The sequence below is a fragment of the Sminthopsis crassicaudata genome, chromosome 5, assembly GCF_048593235.1.
Source record: "Sminthopsis crassicaudata isolate SCR6 chromosome 5, ASM4859323v1, whole genome shotgun sequence".
NCBI classification, from domain to species: Eukaryota; Metazoa; Chordata; class Mammalia; order Dasyuromorphia; family Dasyuridae; genus Sminthopsis; species Sminthopsis crassicaudata.
In genome coordinates this window covers 143,544,956-143,558,307 of record NC_133621.1, presented here as the reverse complement: position 1 = coordinate 143,558,307, position 13,352 = coordinate 143,544,956, and the positions used below count along the sequence as shown (strand labels likewise).

The following is a 13,352-nucleotide window of genomic DNA, read 5'->3' as shown; positions in this document are numbered from 1 at the left end:
ATTCACAACAGATTTTTGGGTTCAACTTTTTGAATGACTCTGAATCCACCAAATTATAGTGTTGTATAGGTCACATAATGCCAAAAGAAACACATGAGAGATTTAGTCAAATCTTTTGTTAAAATCTGGGTGTACTTTATTTACAACATTCTTCCATCCTCCAAATCTTGTAATCCTGTCAAAAAAGGAAATGCAGTTGGTATAACATGAGCTGTTCTTTATAAAGCTATGCTGGCTCTTGGTGATCACTACTTCCCCTTCTAAATAATCACTCAACATCTCTTTAATGAATACATTCTAGAATTCTTCTAGGGAAAAAATGTCAAGCTCATTGGCTTATGCTTTACAGATTCTATACTCTTCCCTTTTTTGAAAATTAGGACATTTTCTCTTCATTCAGAGTTGAAGTACCTTATCAATTTTCTGAAATCTTTCAAAGATCACTGACAGTGGCTCAGCAATCCTATCTGTGAGTTGTATCCCCTATCCCTACGGTATTCCCTTCCTATCTATAATAATAACTAAAATTTATGCTAAGTGCTTTGCAATTATTATTTTATGTGGTCCTCCCAACAGATGAGGAAATGGAAGCACACACAGCTTAAGTGACTTATTCAGGGTCTCACAGCTAATATATGTCTGAGGCTAGATTTGAATCTAGGTCTTTCTAATACCAGGCACAGCATCTATCTACTGTGCCCCCTAGCTGCACTTCCCCTTTTTCCCCATTCCATTTTTGTCTTGTCCTTTCTGATCCAAAGATAATTTTCCTTAGCAGGGAAACCAAAAGTTGAGTAAAGGTTTTGTAGTTCTACCTTCTCTTCCAGTCACCATACCATCCATAGTGAGCAGTACAAAGCCTTTTTTGATCCTCCATTTTTTCTAAACACTATTTTAAATAAGCAAAACACATTTGCTGCTCTTAGCATTTTCTCATCAGCCTCAGCTCAAACTGATTGTGAGCACTCTTGACAGTATTATAGAGCCATACCATTTAAAAAAAAAAATCATCCTCCATTACCAGGCCTTGCTTCTATCTTCTGAACATGGCTTTAAAAAGTTTAAGTGGTTTGATATGACACAATGGTGTCTTTAAGCAACATCCTCTTTTCATCTTGATAGGAACACTTTGTGTGTCTTCAAAATATCATTTTTGAAATCTTTCTATCCCTCCTGGACTGATATTTGTCCTTTTTCTGAATTTCTGAATTTCTGAAATCTGCTCTCCAAATATCTAAGATACTACAGATATGAAAGAAAGAGGAAAAGAACTCATATTTTTTTAAAAAATTATATATATATATACATATATATATATGTATATCAAGTTTTTTTTTGTAGTGGCAAAGAACTAGAAACTTTGAGGAGCCCCTCAGTTGGAAAATAGCTGAATAATTATAGAATATGGATATAATGGATATTATGAATCCCCCCAAAATAAGAAATCTGATATGAACTGATGAAGGCAGAAAGGAGTAGAATTAGGAGAACACACACACACACACACACACACACACACACACACACACACACACACACTTAAAACTTTCTAAAGATTTAAGAACTCTGATCAATCCAATTATCAACCACAATTTAAGAGGAGTAGTGATGAAATAAGCAACATGCTTGTCTCCTGACATTGAGGTTATGGATTCACTGTACAAAATGACTTTTTTTTTTTTCAGACACAGTCAATGAGGGAATTTGCTTTGCTCAACTATACTTATCACAAGGGTTTTGTTTTTATTTTCTTTTTCCAATGGGTGGTGGGGGAAATAGGAGGGAAATATTTTTTTTGTTAATTAAAAAAGGGAAAAAAACAGTAATATTAAGAATATAGAGGACAATAGCTAGCTTTCCTGTCCTCTGCGACAAATTCTAATAATATTCTAATAATTCACTTTTTTCGAGGGTTCCCATCAATTCAACTTCAACAAATAGTTCTTTCTACATTGTAGTTATTTTCTGTGATGTTTAGTTTATAGATTAACACATGCAATTTTCTCCTTTACCCTTTCTTTTCAGATAGATTTTCCTTTTAGGCTAGATTTATAAAACTCCCAGCAAATAATTATCAGCTTTTGTTGGTACACTTCATTCTTCTTCTACAGCCTATCATTTCTATATATTGAGCTATGAAATTTAAGTCATTATCAGACACCATCTTCTTAGCCATGTTCAATACCTAAATTTGCTTACCTTTTCTATGTATTGGTAGTAAAGGTAATAATATCCCTGCTGGCCTTAAGATCTCCTTAAATCTAGATCTTTAGATTAGAATTTTATGTCTTTTAGCAATATTTTTACATTCTTCTGGCAATATTACTGTGCCCAAATTAGTCACCACAAACAGATAGTAATCATCAGATTTGACAAATCTCAGAAAGTTCTCTGACATGTCATGGATAAATGCCATAGGAAGACAACAAACCTCTTTCTATTGTTAATTTCAAGTCAAAAAATTGCTGCCCTAAGACCCCTTAGCAGTGAGTCACTATCACTTATCTTTCCTTCTTTTGGCCATTATTAGTTGACCTGGCACTTTAATGACTCCTGTGATTATACAGCATCATTTCTTAAACCACAAGTGCCTGCTTCCTTCTTAGAGAGTCCAGCTCCTTCTCCAAAAGCCCAGCTTCTTAAACTATAGGTCACAACCCCATTATAAGGTCTCATAACTGAATATAGGTATTGTGAAATTATGATTTTATTATCAGTAAATGTGTGATTTGTATACCTATTTTATATACCTATATACCCAGGGTCACGTAAAAATTTCTTGGGTGAAAAGGGCTCACAATTTGAAAGAATTTAAGAAGCCCTACTCTAAAGCAAGAACCTTGCCCGAGGTTGGACAGTTAGTTAGTGGCTGCGCCTATAATTCTAATCTCTTTATTGATGTTCTCTCACCAAGGAAGTTAATATAAGAATCTCTCTTGGCAATTTCTTCCTTTACTGTTTCTTTTTACTCAATTTCTATATCTAAAAATCATAGTGCCAGAACTTGATCTTTGACATACACTAGTTTTTAGGTAAGTGATACTGCACTGCACCACAACATGAAGAAAAGATAAGTGATTCTTAATGAAACTGTCCAGTAGAGTGTCTAGTAGTTTATATCTAGTTTTCTTGGTAAAGATTCTAGCTATAGCTTAATTTGGTAACTATAATGTTAACATTAGTCCATTTTTTCAATTAAAAAAATTTTTTTACATGCAGTTAAGAAATATTTAATGAAATACATACAAATATATTGAGGTAAAAGCTTTTGATCTTGAGTTTGCAATAAAGCCTATTACCTTTAAAAATACCAAAAAAGGCCAGAGTTTGAAGTAGTACAAAGGTATATTAAAATGGAAATGAACTTCATTTATGGCAAATGCAAAAACCCTCACTACATCCAAACTATATAGGTCAAAAGCTCTAAAATAGGAAGTCAATCTAGGAATCATTCATTGCTTATAATTCATTGCTGATATTTCTCTGTTCCAATTAAAAAAAAAAAAAAGGTGAACAAAATGTTGGACATAATCAGGAAAAGTGATGGAAATAAAACACAGAATATCAACCTGCCCCTGGAAACATCATGGCACTATGATATAAATCTTTGGATCTCTGTATATTTTTGTTTGCTTCATTTCAAGAAAAATGTAACAGAGGTGGAAAATTCCAGAAGAGTACACCCAAATGACAAATGTAGTCAGGGAATATAAAAGACTGCTAAATGAAAATAGGCTAAGATTCATACTTTTCAGATTATAAAGACAGAGGCTGAGTTGGAATATGATGGAAATTTATTTTAAAAATATGTATTGGAATAACATGAATTTATTCACCCCCAAAAAGTATATTAGAATGAGGAAATATCTCTTGAATTTGAAGATAATTAAACTAAAGGGAAATGAAAGGGTGTAGGCCTTTAAACAGTGAGAAGTCAACTTGAGGAATACTCAAAGATGGATAGTATAGCCAAAAAATATATAAATACGGCAGGTAGCTCTTAATCATTTAAAACTTGACTATGTGTCAACTACCTGAAACACAGTTAAGAATTTAGACTCATGTCTTGCAGTAAGTCAATGAGCATTTATTAAGCACTAATCTTGTGTCAGTCACTATGCTAAGTACTAAGGAGAAAAGAAAAAAGTAAAAACATGGCCCTGCCTTCCAGAAGCTTACATTCTAATGGGGGAGATAATATCAACAATAGCAGGTCTATATATATAACACACATACAGTATAAATAAAAGCCAATCTCAGAGAGAAGGTGCTAGGACCTAGGATGATCACAAAAGGAATCCTGGAGAAGGTATGATTTGAACTGTATACTAACGTCTGGGAAGCCAGGAGTTAGAACCAGCAAATTCAAAAGAGGAAGAGGGGTCCAAAGTAGCCAAGACATTGACAGTAATAAGACATCACAGCAAATAGTGAGAAAAGGGAGAAATATATAAAAGGAAACAAGAACTCAAGTCGTGCAGTCTGACGCCACTTAAGCACAGGGTCAATGGTCTAATATATCAGAAAGGCCTTATTAAAGCACAGCAGAATGTTTGATAGTCATGATACTGACTCATCATGGAAAAGGTAAATTATGTTTAATGTATTTTCTAAAGTATGCGGAATGTATATATAATACACTTTTAGAAAGACTTCTATCCAAAATTCTTTGCTTTCAAGTTTGCTTAAAGAGCTTCTTGAAAAATCCAGCTTTCAGTCATTCATTCATCATTCATTAAACATCTACTCTGTGCAAAAAACCCCACACTAAGTTCCCCAAAATGTTTTAGTCCCTGAGGATTCTACATGGTTATGTTTTAATATATTGATTTATTAAATCCTTACTGATTACTATGTTCCAAAGATGCTTTAAAAAAAAAAAAAAGCAAGATATTCCTTCCCACAATGAGCTTACAGTCTAATGGAAGACACAATATTGACATAAACAAGTATTTACATAATAATAATAATAATAATAATAATAAAATAAAAGGAATATGAGGGTAATCTCAGGTAAGGAAATGGGAATTGTCTTATCAAAAGTGGTCACTACTTTATCAGAGATTGAAATGAAGGAGGAGATAGATGCTAAGAAAAGATGTCAGGAAAATGTAAGTTGAGGTCAAAGGGAGAAAAGGGAGCTTGTAGAGAACTGAGAGGCTGGGGGGGGGTGAGAGGTGCTATGGGAAGCTTGAGGAGAAGAGGGAAGTTGCAGCAGTCACTAGTGTGACAAAGAAATCAATTAAAAGATGCAGACTAAAACTTTTTTGGACATGGATAATGTAGAGACTTGTTTTATTTAACTAAGCATATTTGTTCCAAGGTTTTGTTCTTGTTATTATTTGCTTCAGTATGTGTGTGTGTGCATGTGTGAAATAAATGTTTAATTGAAAATAAAAAAGCTTTTTAAACAGAAAAAAAAAATTTTTTTTCAATTCAATTAGGGAGAAATAGAATTGCCATACTGCAATGAAGACCTCATTGAGATTAGATAACAAATTTGTACTGTACCCAGTCTGAATGGTTTCACGAATTCTTCCAGCTCCATTCAATGAAATGTGAATAGGAACAAAAGAGGCAGATGGTAGAAATGATCCACGTCTGGTATATGGCAAGGAATGAGCAATGTCAAAACAAGGAAGAAAAGAATTTGGGAATAGAGTATAATGTAGAATTGAACTAATGATCAAAGGGTTAAGATGAAAAGGAAGGAGAATGTACTGTAACAGGAGTGGGGTTGATGGCTTAGGAAAGTAAAAAGAAGCACAAGAATTGGAGGTCCTAGTGAGGAGAAATAATTGGCAATAGGTCTAGAAGTAAAAAGACACAGGGAGATTTGGAAGGATAAAAAATTAAAAGATGAATTTTAGAGTTCTTAGAATTAAAAGATACTTTATTATTATGAATCTCATAAACATCAACTCATATGACCAGAAAAAGACCACATAAGAAAGTATGTTTCTCTACTGCAAAATGGTATGTATATGTGTGTGTGTATATACATGCAAACACATATATGTATACACACTACATCCAAATCTATTTCAAATTTAACATGATAGTTCCAGTCTTATCCTGCTTCCCTTTAGAGGAATTTCAGAGTTCTTAAACATGGAAGTAGAATATTGTGGCTGATAACAAGACTGAGATTATGAAAACAGCAAACCGAATAGGTGGAAGAAATGAGAAATTAGGATATCTTAGGGAATATCAGCATATATATTAAAATTCACTTGTATTAGGGCAGGAGTTGGAGATGGAGAAAAACCATAAATTAGGCCTTAAACTCACTGAGAAAGCAGGAAGAATGTATTGACTACCAAGCTCTGAATTGGGTGATAAATATAGAGTGAACATCAGAAAAGAGGTTAAAACCATCCTTTCTTTCTTTTTTTTAAACTGAGGAATTTATCCATTATGAGGCATTCTATAGAATTTTGCTTTTCTATTTTAAATCTTTAAAAAGATATTTATTCTCTTCACCCTTTTTCTATTCTTTAAATTTTATTTTTACAAGCATTTAAAATTTTTACTTCCTAATATCTTCTCCCCCCCATTAAACCATAAAAATAAAACAATTACTCTTACAGGATACTTGCTTTTTCATTTTCAGAATCCTTCTTTGCCCCCAACATGTACATTGTTCTCTAAACATGGCAGGGTATACATATCACGTAGACTTACAATGCTCAAGCTGAGAATTGCTGATGTAGAAGAACCAGGGGATTGTATTGAGTAGTCTTGAATAACAGAACTGATTAAAAAGAAAGAAAAGAAGAAAGTAAGAGTAAAAGGATTTTTGGAGGACAGACTTTGAACCTGAAAAACCTTGAGCAAATTAGCATTAGTTAGAAGGAAGCACTGGAAAGAGAAGAAAATTAATATTTAAATAGAGTATTGAACTTTACCAAGGAATTGTGACTTGGTACACAGGTGGATACAAAGAAGACTAGGGAAATAAGAGGTAAGGGAGGAAATGATAAAAAGCTAGGCAGTAGGAAATGGAAAGGTTTGGCATGTGGGAAATAATACTAAAGGAAAAAAAAATCTTTTAAGCCCTACAAATAGCTAAAGGAGAAACTTTGGCTGTCAACTCTATTCAAGATTAGCCCATTTCTAAGACACTAGACAACTATCTTTTGGAAAATCTTTTTAAAGTTATGTCAAGTGAAAGGAGAATTTAAATTCTAAACATGATGTGTTATTTACTCAAGGAAGAAGATGTGATGTCCTATGCCAACATTGAGAAAGCAAGTTCTTGAGTCCCTCCTCCTCAAGAATCATTCATGTACAGTTATAGCTCATAAAGATTTGCTTGAAGAAGGAAAACAGTGACTTTTTGATAAATCAGTTAATTTGGTTAACTGTCCCAAAATGCTTGCAAAAAATGCACTTGCAAATCTTAGACAAAAATGTAAGGAGAGTTGCACCATTGCCAACATTTTTATTCAATAGAAACAAAAAGCAGCAGGCAACAAGTCTATTATTAAAATGCATTTGTATTTACTAAAATAAGGTTCTTTCACTTAGAGTAACAAAGTTAAAGTTTGCTTTCAGAACTGGCTCAAAAATGTTGTTTACATTTCAAAAGAATTTATAAGCATTTGACAAGTGGATGTTACAATAACCTTACAAGGACTTCTATGGAAGTATGATATTTAAAAAACTCAAATTTTTTACAAACTGCCTGCTGTCATGGTGGCAGAGTTCAAACCACTGATTTGTGAAAAACTAGTATGGAAGCTATAAGGAAACACATGGCTTTTCTTTGCAGATAAATTCCCTTAATGGAGTGCAGTATGGTATAGAGTACTGGCATCTTATGGGACAAAGAATGTGGGAATTAAAGGAAGCAAGAGATGTGGGTTCTAGAGACCCAATCAACCCACTAGCTGTGGGACACTAGGCAAAATTAAAGCCTTACTGGGATATCTGCAAAAGTGTATATTAGATTAAGCATTTGTAGCTTTTTTGGTGTCATGCATTTCTTTGACAAAGTTTGGTAAAGTCCATGGACCCTTTCTCAGAATAATGTTTTAAGTGCATAAAATAATAACTTAGCAATTAAGTAATGTCTTTAGGTTTACAATGTATTTTTAAAAATTATGTCACTGACTCCTCAAAACAATATTAGAAAGTAGATGCTTATTATCCCCATTTTACAAATGAGGAAACTGAGGCAAACAGAGCTTGGGTGATTTTTGCAATGCTGCAAACTTAGTGTCTGAGGCTGAATTTGATCTCAAGTTGTCCTGACTTAAAGTCCTGAGTTGTACATACTGTGCCACTTGGTTGTCCCTATCCTATATAAAGAATTATACAAGATTTAAAAAGAAACCAATTATACTTCAACACAGTTATGAAAATTTTAAAAACAACTTCATAGTGACTTGAGAACCCAGGTTCCTCTCAATTCAAAAATTCTACAATATTCTCTGATTTTTTTTAAAAAAAGTCTTTGCATCACAAATTTGATTATGAGATTTTTGTTTATTTTTTGGTGGGATAAGATGGGAGACAAAGGGATAGAGACAAGAAAGAGAATAAAATATTGCAAAATGGGAAATTTAAAAATGTATACCCACTATGTGATATGACAACTGTGATAATAGCACAAATATGCAGTACACAAAAACAACATAAGGATAACATATATATATATACACACACACACACACACACACACACACACACACACACACACATATATATATATACAAATAACTATAGGATGGGGATACAAGAATCAAATCCTATCTCAGAGTTTTTGTCAATCCAAGGATCAAGATCTCAAGATTCTATACTGGGAAAGAGAAATCAGGAAAGTGAGTTGCTTCACCAAAAGCTCTTACTTTGGATCAAGAGAGGATTACTCCATCAAGGACATGGGGGAAAGAGGTTAGTGGGTGGGAAGCAGAACAACTAACATTTGCAGAGAATCTGGGTCCATAGGGCAAAGTTGGGGTTTTTTTTTTCCACTCATAGTTAAAAAAAAGTCAAAGCTTCAAATGTAAACTTGAAAAAATAAGTTTGTTTATTAGGATTTTATAGAATATCTTCTTAAATTTAGAACAAACAATAATTTTAAAATGAAAGAGAATGAAAACTTGAAGTGTCTAAACTGAGAACAGTAGGGACTTTAGATTCCCTGAGAGCTAATAACTTGAAATATTTCCCAAGTAATTTCCAAACTTTGTGGAATAGTTTTGCAGCTTGAGTTAGGACATAGTAGCATGAAGTTACCATTTAAAAACATCCTGTTACTATGACTCAGAACCTTTGAAAAATGCTGGCTTGGTGATCAAGTCATTAAAAAATTCAACCAGAAGAGAAATTTTACTAAAATTGCTATTTAAGGGATCATTCTAATAGAAATACTACCTTATCTTCATGCCTCCAGTATGAGACCCAGGTAAGTAATCTGCCCAAAACACCAGATTAAATATTCCTATAAACCCTATACTTTTTGGCCAACATATCATACTGCTGCCACATATCATTAAGTTTAGTTCCTGTAAAACCTAGCTGTTTTTCTTTCTCTACATAAACTGTTTTCAATCAAGTCACATTCCATCTATCCTCAAATTTGAGCAGTTGCTTTTGAAATTTAAGCCTAGAACTTTGTATATCCCTATTAAAATCCTATATTTTTCACTTAGGTCCACACTTAAATTATGAGACAGCCATCCATCTATCCCTCTAGGATGACTGAATATTAAATAAATGAGCAGATGCTAGAAGAACAAAGAAGCTAAATGCCCAGAACCAGAATTACTCCTACTGCTCTCCCTCCTCCCCACATTCATTAGGTATATCTTTCTTAGTGGGGACATACTGTAAGGGTGCGAGCATCATCCATGAATGAGGTTTCTGTCTTCACTGTTCAAACACATGACAAGAGTAAGGAATCTTTACTAATAATGAAGTTGTGCCTATAATAATGGTAAAGAAGATGCCTAAGCCCAAGATCTATGATCTACTATTGGACAGAAATGCAAGAATTTCTTGAGATTTCAACCCACACAAAGGACTGTGGTACTGAAAGGGCAGGACATGACACAATGAGTACAAAACATACTAAACTCTATCCATGCTGAGTGACTAAAGGAACTCAAAAGACAAAATAAGCCAAAACACCAAGGCACTGACAAAGCTGGCAGGGGGAAAAAAGGGAAGCATTCACACTGTTCTGTTTCAGTCATATCTCCTCCAGCACTGTAGATGGGGACCAAAGAGACCTCTTATGTTTCTCTCCTCTGCCTCTACCACTTCCTATTTTTGATCATCTCCTAGTCAAGCCTGTGCTTTGATGAGAAGAAGGAAAAGGGAATGAGAGAGGGAAGATAGAAAAGGATGGGAACGGAGCTCCATTTGTACCTTCTCTAGGTGGGGATAGAACAGAATTAAAGCCACTAAAGGAATAAAAAAGCTGTACCTGTCCCATACTCCCTTGTGAGGAAAATAAAAGCAGTTCTAGCAAAGAGATAAATCTCACTTGGGCTAGTTTTATGGTTTTTCCTCATGATAATTATAACTCACCTTCAGATAACACTATGTAGTTTACAAAATTCTTTCCTCAGAGCAACCTAATAAGGTTAAAAATACATGTTTTACAGTCTTTTTTTTACAGATAAAAAAAAAAAAATCAGGTTCTGAGGAGTTAAAAGACTTGTCCAAAGTCACAAAGCTCATTAGTGAAAGAGTTGAAATTCTCTGATGCCAAATGATATGGGTTCCTCCCTTTCCCTTCCTTTTCCACTCTATCATATGGCTTCCCTAAGGAGTTCAAATGGCTTGGAAAACTTCAAGAAAGGTCAATGAGTAGTCAGAGAAAAATTCAAGACATCTCCCAACAGCCAATCATCAAAACCCAAAGAACAGGATCCTGTGATTTATACCACCAGGAACAAAGAGGTAGTGAAAGCCTATCTTAGAAAGAACAGAACATGGCCTTCATAATTTTTGCCCTACTTATTTGGGAAGAGGAGAAGATGGAATAATGACTTGTTTAATCAGTGGAGAACAGGTTCAGTTCATGGATTCTTGTCAGTCTGACCACTAAACTAAAGCAGCACATCTATTATATTGTGAGTAGACCACACCCCTAGTTTTCAGTCACCCAATGGGTCAAGGTAAGGTTTGGAAACAAAGCTGCCACAAGGGGGAATATCATTCTTCTTTAATCATGTTCTTGAAGGCTATTAATTTCTTTTCACTACTTCTGTCACAGTGTAATGAATTGAAAAGAGGGCACCTAAGTTCAAGAATTGATTCTCCTATTTGCTAGGTGTAAGATCTTAAAGAAGTGGTCCTCAAAATTTTTAAATAGGTGGCCAGTTCACTGTCCCTCAGACTGTTGGAGGGCCAGACTACAGTAAAAACAAACACTCACACTCTGTCTCCCCCCCTCAGCCCATTTGTCATAACCCAGTATTCCTCAGCCCACAGAATCTGGCCTGAGGGCAGTAGTTTGAGAACCCTTGTCTTAAAGAAATCAAATGACTCCTGAATCTCAATTCTTTATCTATAAAAATGAAGACTAAATGACCTCTGAGTCTATGAACCACTGCATTAGAGACATCACACAAATGTAGAGCATTATCCATTGTTATTTTCCTTAGTTCTGCTTATGAGTAGGGGATCAAGAAGCTGGTGGTCTTTCCCTTATCTCCCTTCTTGCTGCCTCTGATTCCTGGACTTGAACATAGAAGAAATTTTGTCAATGAGCTTTCAAGGCTTTACCTAAGACTTGCCTCTCCATAGAACTCTAATCAGGAAAATTTTACTGCCTCCTACATCTGATTCTTTATTTGAGAAGTCATACCTTCCCTACTATTTTGTGTCTTTTTTAGTGTACTGCTCACGGTTCAAAATCCACTTCTTAAAAGTTTTCTTTAATTTACCTCAACTTAGGTGCCAACCTACATCAGCTCATTGTGTGTGATTGTTTCAATCACTTTTTTTTTTTTAAACTTAAGTATTTACCTGCCCCATATAAATGATCACTTCCTACATTGATTTCTTTTCATCCACTTTGGCTCCAAATAATTCTTGTCTGTTTCCAAAAGTCAAATCTACCCTTAAAGGACCAATATGTGTCATCACTAAGAATATTCAAAGGAATGTACTGCTGGCTCTGAAAGGGTTTCCAAAGAAATTAAAAACTTGGGTTCAGCAATGATGCAATAACTATTCTGTTATATATGCCAAGGGGATTACTCATTTAGATGTATAAATTCTGGGATGTAGTTTTTTTTTTAAATCACACTACTGATAATCATGCTTCATATTTAATCACATCGCAGTTGGACTATGAGTTCCTTAAAGGCTATAATCAAAATTTAAAAAAAAAAATTTTTTTTGTCATTTAACAAATGTTTATGGATAATATTGATAAAAGAGCCTGTCTCAGACATGTGAGCAAGTAGCTATCTGCAAATCTGCATTAAATTACACATAAGATTACAATTCTGAAGGGTAGTGTAAAAAATGATAACAAGAAGAAGCAAGGCAACAATCTTTATGAGAGTCTTTTTTAAAGAATGAAACACAGAAAGTCACAACCTGAAAATGAAAGATGAAAATGAGCAAATATCTTCATTCTTTGAAAGCTAGTTTGGGAAAAGTAAAAGAAGGAAGTTTGCTTCCCTCCATCAGCACTCTCAACCCTTATTCCCCTGGCAAAAAACAAAATAAAACCCAAAACCCAAACCAAAACACACATCAAGAAGCACACAGACAAAAAATTGCAGTGAAGTTTTTTTTTTTTTTAAACAAGAAAATATGAAAAACATAAAAAGTTCTGACAAATACACAATATCTAAATCAGGTAAGTTCTCAAAGAGCCAAGATCTGATTTTTTTTTTTTTTCCTTTGGGAAAAGAGATAAGGGTCTGGGAAAGGCATCCTGGCATGACTTCAGGTTAGAGAGAGAACTAGTACTTTCCCCCCTTTGCTGTGAAAAGACTTGCAAATTTATCAGTGACAAGGAGGAGATGAGAAATGTGACATAAAGGCTGATAGCTATAAGGATCCTTTAAAAAAAAGAAAAAAAGAAAAAAAGAAAAAACCAAAAAAACCAAACCAATAGTTTAGAGCTATGGAACTGAGATCTGGATGATATGGAAATAATGAAGATCTGAAGATATAATGTCTTTTTAGGTGAAGAAGCAGTTGAAACACATGTATATATATAAGTTTTTACACAACCCATCCTTTCCACCAGCCAGTCTAGATCTATCATTGCCACATAGCACTGGTCTTTACTACTGAAATCTCTTCTGTTTCCCTTATATCCCATCCCTTAACTCCCTTCCCATAAACATTCCCCAGACCCCCACCCCAACAAATAC

General features: G+C 34.3%; 1 protein-coding gene across 6 annotated transcripts in view; it reads right to left on the bottom strand.

Moving 5' to 3' along the window:
- ATXN7L1 (ataxin 7 like 1) overlaps positions 1-13,352 on the bottom strand; it is a 241,256-nt gene that overhangs the window by 191,259 nt on the left and 36,645 nt on the right. The window lies entirely within an intron of this gene.